This window comes from Pinus tabuliformis, chromosome 1_1 (assembly GCF_031772625.1).
Source record: "Pinus tabuliformis cultivar Carrire ecotype Pingquan chromosome 1_1, CPIR1, whole genome shotgun sequence".
Classification (NCBI taxonomy): domain Eukaryota; kingdom Viridiplantae; phylum Streptophyta; class Pinopsida; order Pinales; family Pinaceae; genus Pinus; species Pinus tabuliformis.
In genome coordinates, this window is record NC_142297.1 from 260,429,425 (window position 1) to 260,442,488 (window position 13,064).

Genomic DNA, 13,064 nt, shown 5'->3' on the forward strand with positions numbered 1-13,064 from the left:
GTGGCCTGCAAGAAGAATATCACAGCAGAAGCCACTGCTAAACTCTTCTTTGAATGAGTGTGGGTGCACTTTGGGATCCCACAGTCTATCATCTCAGATCGGAACAGTCGGTTTCTCAGCACCTTTTGGTCCAGTCTCTGGTCAATGTTGGACACCAAACTCACGAAGTCCACAACCTTCCATCCTCAAACTGATGGCCAGACAGAGGTTGTCAATAGGATGATTGTGCACATTCTGCGCACGTATAACTCAAAGCATCCACGCACATGGGACGAGAGCCTCCCCTATGTTCAGCACAGCTACAACTGAGCTCTTCATAGCTCCACTGGCCATAGCCCTTTTCAGGTGGGTTTGGGATTCCAGCCACTATGCCCCATTGATGTGGCCATGCCACTTGCAGCTACTCACATAAATTCAGCTCATGTCCAGTCCGAAACAGATAAGGCCACCAGCTTCATTGAGCGCATCCAACACATTCGCCAGCAGGTCCATGACATTCTTGAGAAATCAAATGCCAAGTACAAGCAGCGACATGATCAACATCGGGTGCCACACAAGTTTCAGGTGGGCGACAAAGTCTGGTTGCATTTTCAAAAGGAACACCTTACTGGAGCCTATCGGAAATTGAGACCACTCCGATATGGTCCTTACACCATTACTAAGGCTATGGCAGACAATGCATTTGAGCTCAGCATTCCCCCATTCCTTGGCCTGCACCCAGTGTTCAATGTGGACCGCCTTCGGCCATACTTTCCACCATTGCTAGACACATCCGACATTGCAGAACAACTCAAACCCACAGAATTAAATCCAGATTGCATGGAACAAGCTGCAACTGATCGGATCATGGACACACAGATCAAGAACACTCGCCAACAGAATATCAAACTATATCGAGTTGTCAAAGCAGGCCAACTTCTTCAGCAGGGCAAGTGGCTCACCAGGGAACAAGTTCAGCAAAAGTTTCCTCAGCTCATGGAGGAGCTCAACGCAATGGGGACAATTGCTTCCTAAGGGGGGAGGAATGATCCAGGTGGATATTGGTGGCCACCTGCCAAGTCCACCTGGACCCCCACCATTTTTCTTCTCAGCATTTTCAGTTTCCTTAATTTTAGCACAACTTACTATTTTTAGCAGTTTTTCGGGTCCTGAACTTCCCGAGCCGTTTTGAGGCCCTAAACGACGTTTTTTTGGGAATCCAGGGGCAACATGGGTCCATTGAATGGACCGACGTTGCCCGTTCCAACAATGATGGTGCTCAGATAGATCTTTCTAACGAGCTATTGTATGCGTCAAACAAAGATCGCATGCCAAAGTTACGACCCCGGGAAGTTGATGTACCAACTTACCCCAAATGGGGCCCATAGTTTGGCGTTTCATCTTCTAGGGTTAGGTTTTGGAATGTTAAGGGTTTTTCCACTGTTTCTCAACAATAAATAGGCCTTCGAGCCTCATTGTAAGATAGTTCAGAGGTATGTAGCCATCACATCTCTTCTCAAAGATAAGCTACCATCGCCCTAGCTGGTTTATTTACATTTTTGGTTGTAAGCATATTTCAGTATTTTCCATTAATGAAATGAAGTATTATTTCCGCTGCATCTTTGTGTATATGGTTATCTCTGTAATTTGTTGCGTTCCTGTTTAAATCCGGATCACCCAATTAGATTATTTAACCAGTTCTGTGATGCTTACCTCCAACACCTTATCCAGCCCTAGGTGAATCTTTTCCTTGTATTTAGGATTAAGGCGATATGGTCTATGTTTAATAGGCTTCACGTCCGGCTTTAGAGTAATCTTCATAACACCCAAATCGCCAATTATGCCCTTAAAATCTGAAAACTTGGTAGGGAATATATCCTGGTATTCGCGGAGTAACTTAGCAACTTTATGCACAGTAGTGTCATCCCAATAATTTCCAATCTTTGCAAACTTTGGTTCCTCTTTAGTGCCAATATTTATTTGCTTTGTCTTCAATGGCATGGTGATGTTCGAGTTGTATATTTGTGGGCCTTCGACCTCGTGATGCCCTTTTGCCTCTGGAATATTAATTATTCTTAGATATTTATCTTCCTCTTCAGTGGTCACATTATAACATTCCCGCTCATGGTGCAACTAGGTGCTCCAATTTGATTGGATCCATTCCATAGGTTCTTGCTTTGTTCTGAAGATAACCAGCTTAATTTCTTGTAGAGCTTCATTGATGCTTGCGAAGTTGTCTTCAAAGTTGAAGGTCAAAAAGAGCCCTTCCCCTAATATATCCCACTCCTCTGTGCCATCGCGGAGCTTCGTTTCTAGGTACCAGTTCATGGGAATTGTATCCAAATTATGGAAAAATATGTGTACCCACTTTGGATACAGTTTTGTCCCCCATCCTTTAGTCCATTTTCCTAGGTGATCATGCGGATCATCCCTTCCATTATGTTTCTATGTCAATCTAGTGTTAGGACACCCAAACCGTAACCCCATCATTCTTCTATAATCTTGCCATCCATCAAAACTATATTTATGCATATCGCACCATCGTGCGGGCATGGCATGTAGGGCCAAGTCTAATGCTTGGAAGTAGTGATCGTCAACAACTTCATGCTCAAATTCATCCAAAAATTTATCTAAATCAGTTAAACCATCATAATAGGTTTATATTTAGTTGCGCCAACTAAAAAATCCCTAGACTACTGGCCCTATGTAATGGAGGTTTAGATTTACGTTTTTATAATATTTATTTTAGGTTTTTATAATGTTTATTTTTTGAGATAAATTACATAGAGAACAAAGAGTTGATTTATAATGCTCAATTTTTTTGGAGAAATCACATAGAGAACAAAGAATCGACTTGTTTCCAACCTAGATCTAAGTTTTTTTTTTATCTTATTATTTATTTTTTATATAAATTTTAATTTTTAGTAATATCATGCTTATAAATATAAATCATCATCATTTTTAATATATATATATATATATATTATTATATAAATTAAAATGAGAATGATGTATACAATGACTTATATATATAAGGATAGTATTTAAGTTATTTACTTTTTTCACATTTTTAATATAAAAATATTTTATTTCCAATTTTATTAAAATTACTCTCATAGTTATATAAATTTGTGAATAATAATTTTATTTGATATATATGAAGTGTAGAAAATAATTTATTTAAATATTAAATTTTTATAGTTATTAAATATATTTATAATAATTTTATTTGATATATATGAAGTGTAGAAAATAATTTATTATAAATATTAAATTTTTATAGGGTTATTAATTATATTTAAACATAAAATTTTAAAATATGATATTAATAATATAATCATAATAATGTTATATATATATATATATATATATATATATATATATATATATATATATATATATAAACAAAATTACATTATAACAAATTGAATGATTTCTACTTATTTTTTTATTATTATTATTTATTACTATTTTATTGATTTAAAGCTAGGTATATCTCCCTCACTCATCATATATGTAATGTAAATGGAGTTTTTTTTTTTAGGTCTAACACTTCATTGACTAAATGCTCCACTACAACAACACCTCTCTATTTTCTTGTGGAGCTCCTTACACTGCAATAAGTAGAACCTATTTTATTTAAATGTTGTTGGACTTTATGATTTAAGGTTTTTATTTGGAGACTTCACTATCCACCACCATCACATCATTGTCAACATTTCTTCACACTTCAACCTCCATTGCCTTGACAACTCAACCTCTTGTGCCTTGACAAGGCAAACCTATGGCCCCCATCTTCACTGCCTTCACAATTTTGCCTGACATAAGCTAATACAATCTAACACAGGTTAATTACCATCACAACAATCTAGAAACACATGAACCAACCACAAAATTCTTTTAGATTACTTAGTTGGAGTAGGAAGACAACTTATTAGGCTAACCATGTCCTCTGAAACAACATGACAAAGGCTCCATATTAATGATATTCAGCTGTAGGTGATTCAAAAAAATCTTTATCAAAAACTAAATCCTATATCATTCTCCTAATAGATATTCCATATTTTTATGTGACACCAAATTGATCCTAGCCAATTCTTTCAAGTCCTTAGAGTTTTTTGTTTTTGTTTTTTGTGTGTGTCGGGAATGTAAGATCCAAAATGTTAAATTTATAACAGATATTGCACACTTTAGTGTTCCGACTAAAGTAGAAAAAAATAAAATTAAACCTTAAGAAAGGACAAGAACACAAAGGGATATTAAAATACAACCGTGTATTTAATTAATAACTGCAAATATTACATGCCAGAATGATAATCATAGAAACCCTTGCAAATGGCATGTAAGGCTACTCATTAATAGACTAAACCAACTTAACTCTGAAGCACACTTGTGCATCCTCGATGGATCCACCAAAAAATTCACCCATGAGGTTTTTGTCCCTGGGATAAAACTAGAACTAGCCTCGTCAAGTTCTCCACAAAGAAAAAATAAATAGATAACTCATGATGATCTCATTGTTAGGCTCATATCCACTTTTATAGGTTTGATGGAATCTCTATAGACTTTATTTTATTGTTGTCCCTCTGAAAATCAATCCAAATACCATGGGCCAATGTCATGGGAAAATACCACGGTAATGACCTTGGGCAGAGTCCGTCCACTTTGGCGATATCCAAAAAAAAAGGAATATTACAAATCCTCCTACCCAAAGATTGTTTTCCCTCAAGCAATCCACTTCTATCCACAACAGAAGAATCTGTATATTGATACCAGGAAACTTCTTTACAATAAAAAGAATTGTGTTTCCAATAACATTACAATGCAAATCTCGAGTTTCCTTTGTACTCTTTGTTGAAAATGAAATAAAAGAACATCTTTTATTGCTATATCTATATCTCTTACATGTAATTCTTCTATTTTCTACGATAACAAAATCAAAACATATCTTTTATTACTCAGGTTATGTCTCTTACATGTAACTCCTATGTTTTTCTATGATAAAATGTAGATTTATTCAAAACACTTTTGTGTATATTCACATTTTGGAACTTTCTATTTCATAAAATTGGAATTTATCAAAACAAATCAAACTTTCTTTTTTACTTGTCATTTTTTAATTTTTTTAATTTTTTAATTTTGTAATTTTATACTAAAAGAAGTTGTTGTTTATGTTACTATGATCATATTCATGTCTCTTCATGCCTAAGTACATAAATAATCTCAATAGTTTCTCCTCACATGTAGCCAACTCTTTATTTTTTTTAGATATCTCCATTTTTCATTCTACAACATTTTTCTTATGAAATATTCATAAGATTCGAATGTAATTTTGATAAGGACACTACACAATTCAAGCAATAATTGTTACAAGAAAGCATCAATTGTATGAAGAGAAGTAGAAGAAATTACTTCTTTGTACCTACTATGACTACGCGGGAAAAATATCACAGGCGCATTCTTGAGTCCAAATGGCATCACAGTATATTGAAAAAAACCCCACTCCATCGTGACGGTCGATTTTCTCCTATCCTCAGGCACGACCTTAATCTGATGATACCCCGAAAACCCGTCAGTGAATGAGTAGGCCTCCTTCCCTCCAACATTGTTTAATACTTCATCGATAAACGACATTGGGAATGGGTCGTGGACACACACATCATTAAGCTTCCATAATTCTATGAAATTTCTTATCTCACCCTTTTGTTTCTTCTCTTGAACCACCATTCGGCTCACCCAATCAGATTCTTCAACCAGTTCTATGATGCTTACCTCCAACATCTTATCCAGCTCTAGGCAAACCTTTTCCTTGTATTTAGGATTAAGGCGATACGGTCTATGTTTAATAGGCTCCACGTCCGGATTTAGAGTGATCTTCATAACACCCAAATCGCCAATTATGCCCTTCAAATCTTAAAATTTGGTAGGGAATATATCGTGGTATTCACAGAGTAACTGTGCAACTTTATGCACAGTAGCGTCATCCCAATAATCTCCCATCTTTGCAAACATCAGTTCTACTTCAGTGTCAATATTTATTTGCTTTGTCTTCAATGGCATGGTGATGTACGAGTTGTCTATTTGTAGGCCTTCGACCTCGTGATGCCCTTCTGCCTCTGGAATATTAATGTTTCTTGTATCTTCATCTTCCTCTTCAGTGGTCACATTATAAAATTTCGGCACGTGGCGCAGTTAGGTGCTCCAATCTGGTTGGATCCATTCCATAGGTTCTTGTTGCGTTTTGAAGATAACCACCTTAATTTCTTGTAGAGCATCATCGATGCTTGCGAAGTTGTCTTCAAAGTTGAAGGTCAATAAGAACCCTTCCCTTAATATATCCCACTCCTCGTTGCCATGGTGGAGCTTCATTTCCAGATACGAGTTCATGGGAATTGTATCCAAAGTATGGAAAAATATGTGTACCCACTCTGGCTATGGTTTTTTCCCCCATGCTTTAGTCCATTTTTCTAGGTGATCACATGGATCATCCCTTACATTATATTTCTATGTCAATCTAGTGTTAAGACGCCCAAACTATAACCTCATCATTCTTCTATAATCTCGACATCCATCAAAACTATATTTATGTGTACCCCACTATCGTGCAGGCGTGGTGCGTACGGCCAAGTCTAATGCTTGGAAGTAGTGATCCTCAACAAATTCATGCTCAAATTCATCCAAAAACGTATCTACATCAGTTAAACCATCATAACAGGTTTAGATTTAGTTGCACCAACCAACAAATCCCTACACTATTGGCCCTTTCGGCAACAACCCATGTAGCGCAGGCTGTTGTCTCACCCGAAGCAGTATGGGGGGATGCAAGAACCAAGTTTCTACATCCAGAGACTAGTGTGATGTCTTTTAGTGCCTTAGATCTCCCTTCACACAGATTGATACACTCTTAGGTCACATTGCTGCAACTCTGCTAAAACAACCTTCAAACCTTCGTGAAGGTCTACGATTAATTTTTGTGAACTTTTAACAGTCAATCTATCTACTTATGTGCATCAAAAAGCAATCCTAAATTAGGGTTTGTGCAAATTTACTTATGTTATTAGTAAACATCAGATAATTCATCATATTCTTTGCGAAAGTACATAAACATGATTTGCGTACATCATTAACAGTTATTCAACAAAATCACACAACGTTCAATCAATATTCCATAAAACACATTATTCATAGATAACATATAGCATTAGCGAAAACAGAGATAAAACATATATACACAAGAATTCTTCAATAACTGTCTTTATTGATCTTCAATTCAAGATTAATAACTCAAAACAACCCTGCGAACTTAGCTACAGGGGTCCACACACTCAGTTATGGTCCCTACCTAGGCCTCTACACACTCAACTGCAGAGCCTTTCTTCCCCTATCTGACCCACTTCTCTTTGCTAGCACTTCTCTTCTATATACCCATAGCTTATCAAAAAAATGCTTTAGACTCTCTAAGACACACCTATTTATAGCCTTTTTCATACAATGCCATGGTCTGTGGACCATGGGTGGATCTAAAAACTAACTCATACTTTACATAAAACAAGGAGCTAAACCCCTTTGACTCCTAATCATCTACGTACTCCACATCCACAAATCACTGAGACTTTACATTAATTACAAAAATGTATCAAAACTTGGGTTGTCTTAACCCTAAACTTGACCGAGGGGACCCCATCCCAACAATTAGGAATCAATTGGGCCTTCGAAATGGATTCATGATTAATATGAAGAAGTGAATAATGACATTTGAAAAGAAGGCACTCCAAGTTATTATACCACTGGATCTTGCTGAAGAAAAACTCGACACTGAACCAATTTGTGACTATGTGGAGGAAGATGATTTGGATCAAATATAAAAGATCACCATGTGTGATCAAGATTGGATCAATCCCACTACATATGTGAAGATCACGTGGGACATAGATAGCTTCTGTACCTCATATTTCAATCAAGAAATCGAGCACTGGCAGAATATGTTTCATGAAGTATCTACTCTACGTTGCAACATGATGACAAAATCGCTTTGATGTGTGTCTATGGAGGTGAGAAATCTTCCTCATTATGATGGATTAAATGATGTTAATTTTTTTTTGGATGAATTTGAAAGAGAGGTGCCAGAAGAGCATCGATTCCAGGAACTCGATTTGGTACTGTGCGCTATGCTTGCTTGTTGGTGGGGTGTGCATAAGGGTAGCTTTGCTGACTAGAAGGAATACATGCGAATGATGAAGCTAAGGTTTGGATATGCTAATACCCGTATGACTGAAAAATACAGCGGGAAGGACGATCTGTGTGAACACTTGGTGTGATGGACTAAAGCTTGGGGAGAGGAGCCTCAACCTAAATGGGTACATATTTTTTGTCATAGCCTAGGTACTAATCCAATGAATTGATACATGGAAATGGAGCTACGTCATGGGACGACTGAGTGGGATATCTTGAGGGAACGTTTCTTGTTAACTTTCATCTTTGAGGATGGATTTGAGTGCATTGATGAAGCGCTCCAAGAAATTAAGGCTGCTATCTTTAGCATTCCTGAAGAACTAGTAGAATGGGTTCAACAAGACTGGAATACAAAGTTGCGCCATGCGCTTGAATGCTACAATGTGGATACAGAAGAAGAAGAATATGGCGCATGAAATATCAACATTCCAGATAGTGAGGGACAACGCGAGTCAAAGGACCCAAAGAAATGAACCCTAATATAACAGAACCTTTGAAGAAAAGAAAAGTAAACATTAGATCCAATATATAGCCTATGTTTGTAAAGATAGGTGATTATTGGGATGAAGATACAGTTGATAAATTTGTAGAGATGTTGCACGATTACCAGGACTTGTTTCCTACCAAGTTCTCAAACCTAAAGTGAATAGTAGGGGATCTGGGTGTAATAAAGATCACTCTAAATCCCGATGTGAAGCTTGTAAAATAGAGACCCTGCCTCCTAAATTCCAAGTATAAGGAGAAGGTGCGCCAAGAGATGGAAAAATTGCTAGAAGCTAGAATCAATGAGCCAGTATAAGAGTTTGATTGGGTAAGCCCCATAGTTGTTCAAGAAAAGTAGCAAGGTGAAATTAGGATATGCGTAGATCTGAGAAAGCTCAAAAATGCATGCGTTCATGACCCATTTTCAATGCCATTTACAAATGACGTTTTGGAGAATGTTGGAGGGAAAGAAGCTTATTCATTCATTGATGGGTTCTCAGGGTGCCATCAGATTAAGATCGCGATGGAGTGGGGATGCTTCCAGTACACGGTGATGCCATTCGGGCTAAAGAATGCGCCCATGATCTTCTCAAGTGTTGTAATTTGAATGTTCAAAGAGTTCATCCATAAATTTTTAGAAGTATATTTTGATGACTAGACTATGTTCGGGTTGGTAAAGTGCCACGTTGCAAGTCTACGCCTTATGTTGGATACTTGTCATAGATACAAGATTGCCCAAAATTTGAAGAAATGTATATTTTGTGTGACTTATGGGATATTGCTAGGCCATGTGGTCTGTAAGCAGGGACTAATGGTAGCTGCGCGCAACGCTAGGGCACATTGGCTACTATAGGAAGTTTATTAAAGCTTATGCATAGATAATTGTGCTGATGGAGAAATTACTGAAGAAAGACGTGACTTTCTACTGGGATGAAGGGTGTCAGCGCAGTCTAGATGTGTTAGAAGAAAATATGGTGACTCTACCCATTTTTGTGTTTCAAAACTGGAAGAAAGAGTTTCATGTTCATGTGGATGCATCTTGTATTGCATTGGGTGTGGTATTGACCCAGCCAGGAGAAGGCGAAATTGATCATCCTATACCCTTCTCAAGCAGGAAATTATCAAAGGTAGAAAATAACTACTCAACTATAGAGCGCAAAGGGCTGGCGATGGTCTATGTGCTATAGAAATTTTGATATACTTGTTAGGAGGACATTTTAAAATGTATACAGATCACTCTGCTCTTAAGTACTTGGTCAACAAGCCTGTGTTGTGGGGGGGGAATCTATAGGTGTTTGTTTCTTTTTTAGGAATATGATTTTGGGGTAATTGTGCAACCTAGACAATTGAACGCACGACCAGATCATCTATCCAGAATTGAGATAGGTGAAGAACCAACTAATTTGGAAGAAGGATTGTTGGATGCACAACTCTTCGATGTACATGTCACAAATGATCATTTTGTTGATATAATCTAGTTTTTAACTACTGTAACAGACCCAGAAGGATATTCCACTCAAAAGAAGAAGATATTGATGGTCTATGCTGCTGACCTTTCTATGATTTAGGGACCCTTGTATAAGATGGGGACTGATGAAATATTGCACCGATATGCTCTGGAGTTTGAACGATCTATAATCCTCACTGAAGCACATGGCGGGGAGGCGGGAGGACACTATGCAAGAAGAGAAACCACGCAGAAGATTCTAAATTCATGGTTATGATGGCCAATGGTGCATAAGGATTCTAAGGCGTATTGTAGGGCATGCGATGCATGTCAACAGTTAGAAAAGCCATCGCGAAGGGACAAATTTCCCTTAAATCCTCAAATTTCATACAGGTCTTTGATAAATGGGAAATCGACATTATAGGTCTGATACAACCACCAGGAAAAAAGATAGGTGTGTGTTACATTATCATCACGATTGAGTATTTGACAAGATGCGTGGAAGAAGAGTCAGTAAAATACTGTAGTGCTGCTATAGCTGTGAAGTTCTTGTTTGAGTTTGCCTTGACAAGGTTTGGATGTCCTATGATACTGATGAGTGACAGGGGTACGCATTTCTTAAATGAAGCAATTGTCATGATTCTTGAAGAGTTCCAAGTTTACCATAAAAAGAGTAAGCCCTATCATCCTCAGGAAAATGGTATGGTTGTAGAACTCAATAAAATCCTGGAGCATATATTGATAAAGGTCTGCAATGCACAGAGGAATGACTGGGGCATACGCATACCAGCCACCCTAAGGGCATATAGGACGACATGTAAAACATTGACAGGAAAAAATCCATTCAAGTTGATCTATGGGATAGAGGTTGTGATGCCCATGGAGTATATCGTGTCAATTCTGTGAATTGCAGCATTGACTGATATGGCGGATCACGAGACCATGGAGGAACACCTCACACAGTTACTAGAGCTAGGAGAAGACTGATTCTTAGTAGGATTTCACCAATAGGTGCAAAAGGAGCATGAGAAGGCATGGCACGATCGATATATTAAGTTGTGCACCTTAAAGGTGAATGATTTAGTACTACTTTGTGATATAAAATTCATGAAGTTCCCTGGGAAGTTCCAAATGCATTGGCTAAGACCTTATGTGGTCAAGGAAATTATAGATGGCGATACAGTTCATCTCGCAAAGCTGAATGGGGAATTATTTCCAAGAAGATTTAATCGAAGTCAATTGAAGTTTTATAAAGGGGATCCTGCCCTTGTGGAATCACTACAAGATGGTAGGATATTCTTAGTACTCTAGGAAGTTACAAGGATGTGTGGAACTATAAACTATACTACCCAAAAAGTGGAAAAACGAAGTAAGGGTGTTGCGCGATGGAAGAAAGAAGTGCACCAGTAGGCCTGCACCATGGAGGTTGGTGCCACACAACAAAGTCCAAAAGTAACCATTGGGTGCATTGTAGCCGATTGTATGGCAATAATCTTGTTAGGAGGAGTGGGTAGGATGAATTTATTGTGAAAATATTTAGCAATCTATCATCAAAGATGCATTTATGACAAGATTTTGGAGGGAACAGTAAGATTTGAATTTGAAATCATTTATAAATCAGGTATGCTGGTCTGCATTAGAACACTTTACCTTCTGAAAATCGCTTGTGAGCACTTTTGTCCTAAGTCTATGAACCAAGAAGATTAGGAAGATCTTTTTAAACGTCCAGGGCTAGCTAATGTGTCTGAAACCTTCCACAAGGATTTGTTAGACATAATGACGACCACTAAGAACGCATAAGCTGCAAGTTCTAAGGTTGCTACCTCTGAAGTCATAGCCCCTGAATCCATGTCGCCCATGGAAGCTACATTTTCTATACCTATGGTGCCAAGGTTGCCTAGGCCGAAGCCATCTACTGCTGAGAAGAAATGGAAGAAACCATAGCCTATTTCAATGAGGCAATCACCGAGTAATAACCCTATTGAGATTCGGTAGAAAGGGAAGACGGATAAGTCGAAACAGCCTCGCAAACCCTTGGAAATTGAGGAGCAAGAACTTTGTGAAGGTATTGAAGAGTTGGGTGTTGAGGAGGGTAAGCCTATACTCGGCTCCGAAAGTATATTCCTTCGTGAAAAGGAAAAGTGAAGGTGACAAGGGATACCAATAATGCTAAGTTCATGATCTCTACTCCACTATTTCCCAAGAAAGTGGAATTTGAAGGTGCACTCTTAGGGCGCATTCTTGCGCTCAAAATGGAGGATTAGGATCTAGATGACCATAAGAAATTCTCCCAGTTGGAACCAAAACATTATTTGGCCAAGATCTATTATGACAAGACTAGAGTCACGTGATTAGAGCCTATGAAGTGGGTCGCAGGGCTTGAGAAGGCCAATTTCTGAATATGTTATGGGTACCACATTTCCGCAGAACTAATATCATCATGGTCTGTGTACGCCAATTTCTCATGTTGGTTCATGATTGGTGTCTCTAGCTCAGAGAATCCATCCCTATCATAGATATGCTGATCCACTACATCACAAGGTTTCCCTACTGTTAGCCTCCTGTTGCAACAGGTGTTCATCTTTGATGATTGACAGTTTTACATGCCAAATATGTCATACTTTGCATACTGCAATGCTCCATATTTCTTAAAGAGGCCAAAGAAGAGGCCATGAAAATGTTCCAGTCTAAATGCCACTGTTGTATTCCAATTTTGATGACTTAACCATTTTTGAAGAATGTTCTGTAAAAGGGAAGTCCAAACAGCTTAATCTTGGCTTCCTTAGGTTTCAATTTCTTGTTTTAGAATGTAGAGAATTGATATCTGCCCAAACAGTTTAATCTTGGCAGATTTGTAGGGAGGTAGAGAATCAAAGGAGCCCAACTGCTTAATCTGGGCCCTTGGCATAAATAAGTGTAGATT